The 10,561-nt window shown below is 37.7% G+C and overlaps 1 pseudogene; it reads right to left on the bottom strand.

Annotated features, from left to right (window-relative positions):
- Window positions 1-3,966: 3,966 nt before the first annotated feature.
- Window positions 3,967-4,580, bottom strand: LOC116638102 (annotated as a pseudogene).
- Window positions 4,581-10,561: the final 5,981 nt, after the last annotated feature.

Here is a 10,561-nt window from a genome sequence, read left to right as displayed (position 1 = left end):
GAATATATTCAATACTGTGCCAGGGATTACACGGCTCAAAAGTGGTGGAGATGGAGGTGGTTTGCATCTACTCTCTAATATTAAAAATAAATAAACAAAGACGTGCCCTGGGGGTCATGCTTCAGGTGGCTTCATGCCACTGGTCACCGCAGGTTTGTTTTAACACTTTCTGGCGACTTTGCTTCCTGCTCAGTAATAGTCCATGCAAGCTCATGTCGGTGCTGGCAGACACTGTAAGCCTACTGTGTGGTTTCATGAGAACCTTGGCAATGGTCCCCAGGTTTACTGAACCTCATATGAGGTCTTTTGGCCTCCTGGAAGCAGAAGCCATGTTTGCAAGTACTTACACACCCTTCCTACATACCCGCCGTGCATCGGTGGGGTCTAGTTTGTGGGGAGATGTGATTGTAACACGTTGGTTTATTAAAACAGATGCCATCCCACAGCTGATGTCTTTTTTTTTTTTTTAAGATTTTATTTATTTATTTGACAGAGAGAGAGAGAGAACACAAGTAGGCAGAGAGGCAGGCAGAGGGAGAAGGAGAATCAGGCTCCCCACTGAGCAGAGAGCCAGCGGCCGGGCTTGATCCCTGTACCCTGGGATCATGATCTGAGCCTAAGGCAGACGCTTAAGTGACTGAGCCACCCAGGCGCCCCCACAGCTGATGTTTTGATGTTTTTTCTCTCCTTTTCCTTTTCTCCATCCCGGGCTAGCCTCTTTGTTTCCTCCTTCTCTCTCTTTTCTGCATTCTCCTTTCTTCTTCCTTTCTGCAAATCTTTCAGAGATTCATAAAGTATGTCTCTTTAGGTGAAGAGAAACTAGCATTGTGTTTCATCAAAATCTTGATGGTACTTCCCCTAAGTCCATGTGTATGAGAGTGTGTGTGTGTGTGTGTGTGTGTGTGTGTGTGTGTGTGAGTCACAGTGAAGAAGGAAGATTTGACCTGCCAGAGCAAGTTGCTTTGGGGGAAAAATCTAGACAGGTCTTCATGGGTGGACATAGGAATTCACTATAGTGATTCATATGATACGTGAATAGAGGAGGCTCTGGAGGTGTTTTGAAAATATATATTAAAATAATTTTATTGGTTATCTTGAATTCAAACATTTCCCCCCTTATTTTCAGCACCACTATTATATAAGTCTTGAACATAGCATTAGGAACTTACCAGTAGAGATACATACTATGCATCACATCAGAATAATTTACCTTTTATAGGAATTAAAGTGGCAAAATTTAACGTTTTGACGAAATGGAACATGATGGCCATCTAAATCAAAGAGTTAACTAAATTTCAAAAATAATGTGGATGATCAGTGCTCATTGAATCCCTTGGTTTTAAGGAGAGATGAAATCTTTTTATTTTCAGAGAGTTTTTGAAGTCCATAGTTGATAATCATTTAAGAACAAAGTCACTTGGTTCAATTCCTCCCTCAAATTTGTATTTTTAAAAATCTGAAACATAAAAGTTACAAGAATAGAAAAATGAATACTCATATACCTATCATGTCAATTCACCAACTGTCAGAATTTTACCACATTTGCTTCATCTCTTTCATGGATGTATAAGGACTCTATCATCTATCTATCTATCATCTATCATCTATCTATCATCTATCTATCTATCTATCTATCTATCTATCTATCTATCTATCTATCATCTATCTATCTATTATCATCTATCTATCTATCATCTATCTATCATCTATCTCTATCTATCTATCATCTATCATCTATCATCTATCATCTATCTATCCATTTATCTTTATTTATATGAATAAGTACTCATGGATTATTTTTAGATTAATGAACTCTAATCATTCCTACCATTATTCATTTTACCAATTTTACCAATTATGGCTAAAGAAAGCAGACTTCTTGTCCTATTGATATATTCCCATCAACTTTTGATGGGAATCTTTACTTCCTAGCATACAAAGACGTGCCAGTCTTGTTTTCCCTGGAAGCAGATACTTGGTTCATGTTAACAAGACATTGTATTCAGAAACTAAGATCTTGGAGTGATCAGGAAATCTCTGAGAATTTGAACGTGTCTGTGTATCCAGAGAATTTATCATGGTCCCAACGTGTCCTGAGAAGGTCACAGTATGCTGAACAAGAAATAAAGTTACTTTCAGCCAGTAAATGACACTAAATACATGGTCAGTTCAGAAAAATATGACCAATTTATAGAATAGAATCCATCCCCCTCCTTTATTACAGTCTCTTGTTTGGGATTTTGTATGTAGTAAAGAAGGAGAAAAATCAAATGTCAGAGTTGGGATTTCATCTTGCTTTACAAGAGAAAGCTGATTATCAGAGAAGGCATGTGACTCCTCCTAAGTTACACAGCAAGCACTTGAGAAGTGGAGGTACTGACCACCTTTCTTAAGGGGTTGTTATGAGGAGTAAGAAAATGCATGTAGCTCAATGCATCTCACAGTGGAAGAATCAGTAAATATTGACCGTTAAAAATAGTTTTGTGTAGCAGAATGATCAGCAATGATGAGGGCAATTGCTCTACATGAAGAAGGGGCATCTTCTATCATTTTATTTCCCTCAGGACTAAGTAAACACTGATGCTCTTTTACCATAAGGGGCAAGGGATAGCACTAACAATGCTTGATATGAGGCATTCTTGCCATAATTTGGGGTCTGGAACTGGATTCAATATGAGGTAAAAAATAAAGAGTATATTCAGTTAGGCCGGTGGTGGAAGGTGAAATTTTCAGGGCTTTAGAATAAAAAGATGTGGGAACAGCTGAGGGATCCAGAAGATAGGGGATCAAGACAGAAGAGGGGTGTTGCAGAGAGTTATTGCATATAATTCAAGAAACCCAAATAAAGAACTTGAATTAAATCACAATACTATTTTGCATCCCACTTTTATTTATTTAATGTATTTTTTCTTTTTTTATGAAAAAAAATTTTACTCTTAATTTTCAATAATAAAAAAGCTGTAACATTTTAAATAGTTAATAAGACTTAGTTGATATCTAGTTAACCTCTTATAGCATTAATGTTTTGTATTTCTTTTCTTGAAAATACTCAAATACATTTGCATTGTATCCTTTAGAAAATAGCCTAAAAGATAATTGCCTTTAACAAGTTCTATGAAGAACAACATTCTAACACATCCATGTCTTTCATGATACTTGAAATACTGAGTTATATGTCATTTAGCCTATCTCTTAGAATAATAAATAACACAAATAACACAATTGCAGTAACTGATTCTCTAATCATTAGTTGTTTCCACAAATAAAACCTATCATTTTTCATGAGAAAGCAGTAAAATAATACAGAAACAGAGTTAACCTGAAATCATTTATCCCCTTGATCAAAAGATAACAGATTAAGTGTGGGAGGCCAACATCATGAAAATAGTCACCAGTTTTTTACTTTACCATTTAACTCTGGCTTAAAGATAATAAAAATAACGTACAATCTATCAGTGTATATTTATTCCCTATCACATTTTCCTTATTTTACAAGAAAGAAAGTAGGTGTTATGTTTAAGAGGAAGATAAGTGAAACACTATTACTGAAAGCCAATTTTGCTATCATCACTGCTCAAGAAGTATCCATAGGACCCTTACAGCAAACACGTTGCTATACAAGCCCCAGAATGTGAGATCAGGTGATCCGACGTAAACATGAGGAAAAAAATCAAAACATTTCTGTCCTTATTCATATCCCTTCCCCTGCCCGGGAAATTCCGATTAAATGGATCTTAGATTGTACTTTTATTTCACTATATCTATTTTAGCAACTTAATGTAAATGAAAAGCAACATTCATTTTTAAATGAAAGTCATAACACTGTTTTTGAAACTGCAAATGGGATTCTCACCATGAAAGAAGTTACATAGCAAATTCTTGAATCTGGACAGTTATTTACCATAATCAGGTCAAACAGAACTTGAAGCTCTCCAATTATTTGCTTTCACCTCAAACAAAGGACAATTAGGCCACTGCTGTCATTTCCTCATCTGAATCACTTGATTCATCTTTTAGTTCCAGTTCTCCTAAATCTTTGTCTACAGCCGTCACAGTCTTTTTCTTACACTTCTTGGGGACTGCATCGTTAGCACAAATTTTTCTCATTTTAGTGTTTGGCAATTTCTTCGGATTGAAATCCCATTCCCTAAAAGTTCTCAGATTACCTGCATTTACAATGTTTGGAATCTCAAGGCCATATTCTTCATTCTGTTGTCGCTCACACTCCATTGTCTGCTTGATGACTGTCTCCTGGGAATAGCGCCGCCGTCCCTGCCTGTCTTTGATGCTGTTCTGTAATTCAATCTGCTCTAGTTCACTGCTGAATCGATTAAAATACCTTTCAATTAATTCACAAGTATCTCTCTTTGAATATCCTACTTTTTGGGGATCAAGATGACTTTGAAACCACTGGAGTTTTTCACCAATAAGTTTGAGACGCAATGCCTTTTCATTCTTCAATTTTTCCTTTTTTTCTTGTTTGTGGGCCTCTCTTGTAATTTGAGCTGCTTTTCTACTATATGGATGGATGACTTTTTTTTTCCCTGTCCTACAAGTTTTCCCTTTAAGGCTTTAGGCATGGTGACGTCTTCACGGCCCTGCAGGACCTGGACAGCCCAGATCAGGGACACACCAACAACTGCAACAGCTCAGAGGAAGTGTCTTAATGTATTTTTTCTTAACATTTCCTCTCTGCAAAGTATTCTTTGAAAAACATAACTTCAAATAGCTAACAAATTCCACATTAGGGAGGTACCATCTTTTGTTTAACAATATCTAGGCAATTCTCAAATTGTTTCCATTATTAATAACAAAATAACAAAGTCCCCTTAAATAAGTATTTATCTGCATTATATCTACAGGAAAAATGCCTTGAAAGGAAAATACAGGGTCAAAGGATTGACTTTTTTTATAGTTATTGACAACTGTTATCAAATTGACTTTGAGAATTTATGCTTATCAGTTTCATAAAAGTTTAATAATTACAAAGGCAAAGGAGTATATGAGAACTTTTCTAAGAGTCTGAATTCATATTGCCATACATCCGCTGCTAGATTACTTTCCAGAATTTGCCATCTTACCAGCAGATTGATTGGCTGATGACTATACCCTTTCCCAGAGTTTGGGGTGGTACTGAGTTTCTAGTAGGTGCTGATAGGATGCTGGTGGATTCATTTCTGCTGACACTACATATATTACCTGAACCAGGGCAGATCTTAAAGAAATAAAGAGGGGTTGTCTATTTTCTGTGTAAGAAGATATCTCCTGAGCAACATTTCTTATAGTACTTTAATCAAAGTCACTCAGGAAATACATAATAATTTAAGTATATAAGAAAGTCTGAGCGTCTTAAGTGTCCAGGGGGGACACCTTTACTTTCCTCTTGCTGACTTATTTCACCAGTAGCAAGTGTTTACTTTTATGGCAATAATTTTAAAGAACAATGACAACAAAAAGCTGGCAGAACATGATGTTCTAGCCTATTTGCAATCTTTATGTGCTTCAAAGGGAGAAAGAATTCAAAGGCATTGAGTAAATAGGTAAATTTAAAACTGGCTTTTGCTACCACTCCCTTTTTAATTCTATATCACATTTGCTCCAGGACAAAACACTCAAGATGTCAGCTCACATTTATGGCATTTCTACTATTGGCTATGTGTTCACATGAATTATTTTATTTCTTCTTCACAACAAACAGGTAGGTATTTGCATTGCTATCATATAGATGAGGAAACTGAAGGTCTGGGAGATTAAGCAGGTTATTCTGGATCATATATTTACCAAGGGACTGAGTGGAATTTGATCCCTAGTGTGTATGAATCCAATGTACTCTGCTAAGTTTATTATAGGTGATTCACCATGGATAGTGTGAAATATTCGTGGCTAGTGTGTTTGGGTGATGTAGGGCTTGTCAACCATTTTAGTTGGTTGTTAAGAGTTCTTATTTTGCCCCTTCTTGGTCTTAGTAATTCCAAGCTGGTAAAGGGAATTCCTCTCAGTAGTGGAAGTCAGGACTCCCTTGGTTCCTTGCCTTTTCCAATCATTCATTCAAGTCTCCTCCCATCGGGTGAGCATTTCCTGAGGTTCTACCTCCCTCACATGTACCTTCTCTCTTTGTGCAATAGTACTTACTCTCATGACTTCTCCACAAAGGTGTCTCAAAGTCTCTCTACCTCTACTTCTGGTCTTTTACTGTTGCCTCTAAATCATATTTGGCAATTTGGTGAAGGCTATGAAATCCTCCTTGGAAAGATATTTTAAACACACAAAACAAAATACATTATATTACAAAAACTCAGTTATTTAAAAATATGATCAAGAGTATAAGGATTTGTCTGCTCTATTCAATAGAACTTCTTGCCTTTTCGGCAGTGCTCTATATCTGTGCTGTCCAATACATGTGCCTGGTGATGACCCATTTTTAGTTTCACTTAATTAATTAAAATTTTATTATGAATAGCCACATGTGACTGGAGACTTACAGATAAGTGCAGATCTAAATATTTATTTCCCCGTACCTGCTAGAAAACTCTTAGCAAAGTACATTCAATCTACCTCAAAAATCATTGAACCCTATTCTGAAGCAGCCCCTAATCCTGACATCTCTTTTAATATTAAGGCATTATCAGTCACCAGGAATCAAAACTTCTGTCATCTTTTGTGCTACCCTCTTATATGCCGTAAAGAGTGAACATTTCTTAAGTATTCACTAGGTCTCAGGCATTGCTTTAAGTGATTTACATACATTATCAAATTGCATAAAAATATAATAGAGAAACTGTTGTTTGCTAAATTTATAGTAGGTTGGAGAGGTTAAGTAATTTACCTGATGATATATCCATATCATGAATTGGCAGATCCAGTTGCTTCCAGATTCACTAAAAGTACTAATTTTTCATAGAAGGTCAATGAGACTCACTGAGAAATCAGGTTCCTTGCATGTGGCTTGAATTTGTTTATCTCAGTGATGCCACGAGTTATCACATGGTGATCCGAAGCTCCAAGTGGCAGTTACTTATGTGATAAAAACTGGGAATAGAAATTTGCCTTTCAGGGTGCCTGGGTAGCTCAGTTGGTTAAGCGACTGCCTTCGGCTCAGGTCATGATCCTGGAGTCCCAGGATCGAATCCCACATCGGGCTCCCGGCTCGGCAGGGAGTCTGCCTCTCCCTCTGACCCTCTCATGCTCTATCTCATTCTCTCTCTCAAATAAATAAATAAAATCTTTAAAAAAAAAAAAAAAGAAAAAAAAGAAATTTGCCTTCAGAGGAAATGATATTTGCTGACATAATGCTCGAGTGAGGAGTCTCTACTTGTTGAGAAACAAAGATAAAGGTTTTATTTTCTTTAATAACTGTTACCTCCTCTGTTCTTTGGATCCTCCTTTTCCAGGTGAGCAGTGAGTTCCATTAATATGATTGCAGTCAGATGCCTTAGCTGTGCAATCATTTTAGTTATTAAGGCAGTCTCATTATGGTTGTTAAGATATAGCACTTTCCATTTTAAAACATCAGTCTCATATATGGATCTCATATGCATTGCTGATGGGAATGTAAAATGGTACGGATCCAATGCAAAACAGTTTGGTAGTTTCTTCTAAAGTTAGATATGCATTTGTTGTATGAATGATGCAGAAATTGTGTTCCTAGGTATTTGTCCTAGAGAAATTAAAACTTATGTTCCCACAAAAACCTGAACACAAAAGTTCATGGCAGCTTTATTTACCAAGGCTCCACACTGGAAACAATCCCAGATGTCTTTTAACAAGTAAAGGGTTAAACAAACTGTGGTGTATCCATACAATGGAATACCACTGATCAGTAAGAAAGAATAAATTATTGATACATGCAATAACTTGGGTGATACTCAAAGGCATTATGCTAAGTGAAAAAAAGGGCTATATACTCTATGATTCCACTTACATAACGTTATTGAAATAACAAAATTATAGTGATGGAAAACAGATCACTGGTTACCAGAGATTAGTGCTGAGGGAAGAGAGGTGACTATCCAGGGGTAACACAAGGGAGTTTTGTTGCAATGGAACAATTCTCTATTTTGATTATGGTGATGGTTACTTGAGTCTGCACATGTGATAAAACAAAGAAACAAAAAGAGTGGGTGAAATCGAAATAATGTCTGTACCTGAGTTAGTAGTATTGTGTCATGGTCAGTTTTCTGGTTTTGACTATGTACCGTGGTTACATAACAATATCAGAGGGAGAAGCTAGGGGGAGTGTTCATGGTAACTCTACACTATAATTCTTGCAACTCTCGTGAATCTTAAACTATTTTAAAATAAATAGTTACTAAAAGTCAACATGTTCAGTTTAAAGCTTTTCCTACACTTCCCAAAAACCTTGCACAAGCTGGCTGGGTGGCTCTCTCTCCCCTCTGGTTGGAGTGGGAATGAGAACGTTTCCTGTAATTGCTGTTCCATTATACCATAGCTCCTCAGCCTCAGCACTATTGACATTTTGGGTCAGATAATTCTTTATTTCTGGGGGTGGGCTGTAGGAGTGGGGCTGTCCTGAGCTTTGTAGGATGTCTGGTAGCATTCCTGGCCTCAACCCATTTGGTGTCGGTAGAAAGCTGCCCCCATCCCTCTGCTAAATCATGACATACAAATTGTCTCTCCAGATATTTCCAGATGTTCCCTGGGGGGACAAAATCACCCATGGTAAGGAATCCGTGCCTTATCTGATCATTCCCACAATGACAAGGATGGTGTGGATGGATGAAGCAGCCATAGGCCTCCTGGGGGAAGAAGACTCAACTCCAAGCAACTCTTGGGCATTTGGCTACAACTTCTAGTTAACTCATAGCTGATGACAAAATGCTGTCCCTGTACTGTGGTGGTCTGCAGGAAGCATGCAACTGCCAATTTTGCCTCCCTGCCTGACTCTTTCTGGGGTTTATGTGATTCCTCTTCTCTGCTGAAGGAGCTGTAATTGCCCACTTTTGCCAGGCCATGCCACCACGTTAGGTGAAGTAAAAATAAAATATTTGTAAATATAGTGACTATAGAGGAAAATAATAAGTAGTTCAGGCCCATCCTCTCTGAAAAGCTCTCTCCACCTGTAATAGTCTTGGAGATCGTCCTCTTCAATCACCTCCGTTATCTGTAGTCTGCTTCATTCATTTGGCATGAAGCCAGGATGATTCGATTGTTAATTACCTAATGGGCTATGTCTAGCATATCAACTAGAACAAAGAGAATAGAATGTCAAATGACCTAAAGAGAATGACCTAAATGACCTGAGAAAGGCTAGAGTTCAACCTCCTTACAAACAGGTGATTGGGACTTATCCAGGGTCAGACATGGAATAAGTTATAGGCCCAGGCCTTACCCAGGGTTTTTAACCCAGGGTCTCTAACCCACAGTCAGTGACCTTCTAATAAAAGTACTTCCCAAAGACAAAGGTGTTTGGTTGTACAGCATGATGATTGAGTTTTAATTATGGAACTAGATAGATCTAGATTCCAATGTCAGTTCCACAATTACATAGGCTATGTGACCTTGAAAAAAATCTGTGCCCTCTCTGAATCTTATCTGTGAAGTGAAGATTGTGATAGGATCTAATTTATAAATACATCAGTGAAGATTAATTGAAATAATGTACTTAAATTGTTTAGCACAGCACTTGCCTCATGCAAACACCCCATCATCCTCATCCTCATCATCATCGTAGCAAGAGTTTTAGAGTTTAGAAAACTCTTTTACATCCATTTATCTTCCTAACCCACAGGTGGCTTTTGGAGGTAGGTGTCAGTGATATTTTATAGATGTGGAATAGGATCAGAAAAACAAATTGAGGGTTTTAGAGGGGTGGGGGTGGGGGGATGGGTTAGCCCGGTGATGGATATTAAGGAGGGCACATACTGCTTGGAGCACTGGGTGTTATAAGAAAACAATGAATCGTGGATCACTACATCAAAAACTAATGACGTATTGTATGGTGACTAACATAACATAATAAAATTAAAAAAAAAAAAGAAAAAGAAAAACACTTGACTAAATCCACACATCCTGTCGACACAAAAACACAGGCATAGGTCTTCTGATACCAAGACTCGTGCTTCTCCACCAACGTACCTGCCCAACCAGTTAAGACTTTTGTCCTTGATGGCTATCTTGGGGCCTTGCATGTATATAGTAGGTGCTAAATATTTGCTCGCGCCAATTGTTCTATTGTTTCTTGTGTGTTCACTTGCCTCTCGCCAACATACTTCCCTAAAAATTCTTAGAGGGCAGGTCCTCACCTCAGTATAGGACCACACACATATGGTTTGGAGCTGAACCCATAACTTGTTTTCCATAAATACTCATTGATGCAGATGATGCAGGGAGATAGGACATGAGCTCTGATATCTAGGCAGCCTATACCTCATGCAGGGATCAGAGAGAGGCCCAAATGAGAGTGAAGTTCAGACAGATGGAATGGGGCAGGAAAAGATCACCAGATCACAGCTCATTAAATGCCTTTTGTCACTTTGATTCTAGGCAAAAAACCCCAAACCAAAACAAACCAACAAACAGTAGAGCAAAGAGAATACAAGGT

The sequence above is a fragment of the Phoca vitulina genome, unplaced genomic scaffold, assembly GCF_004348235.1.
Source record: "Phoca vitulina isolate PV1807 unplaced genomic scaffold, GSC_HSeal_1.0 scaffold16, whole genome shotgun sequence".
Lineage (NCBI taxonomy): Eukaryota > Metazoa > Chordata > Mammalia > Carnivora > Phocidae > Phoca > Phoca vitulina.
The sequence above is the reverse complement of the archived record's forward strand: the minus strand, read 5'-3'. Positions and strand labels throughout refer to the sequence as shown.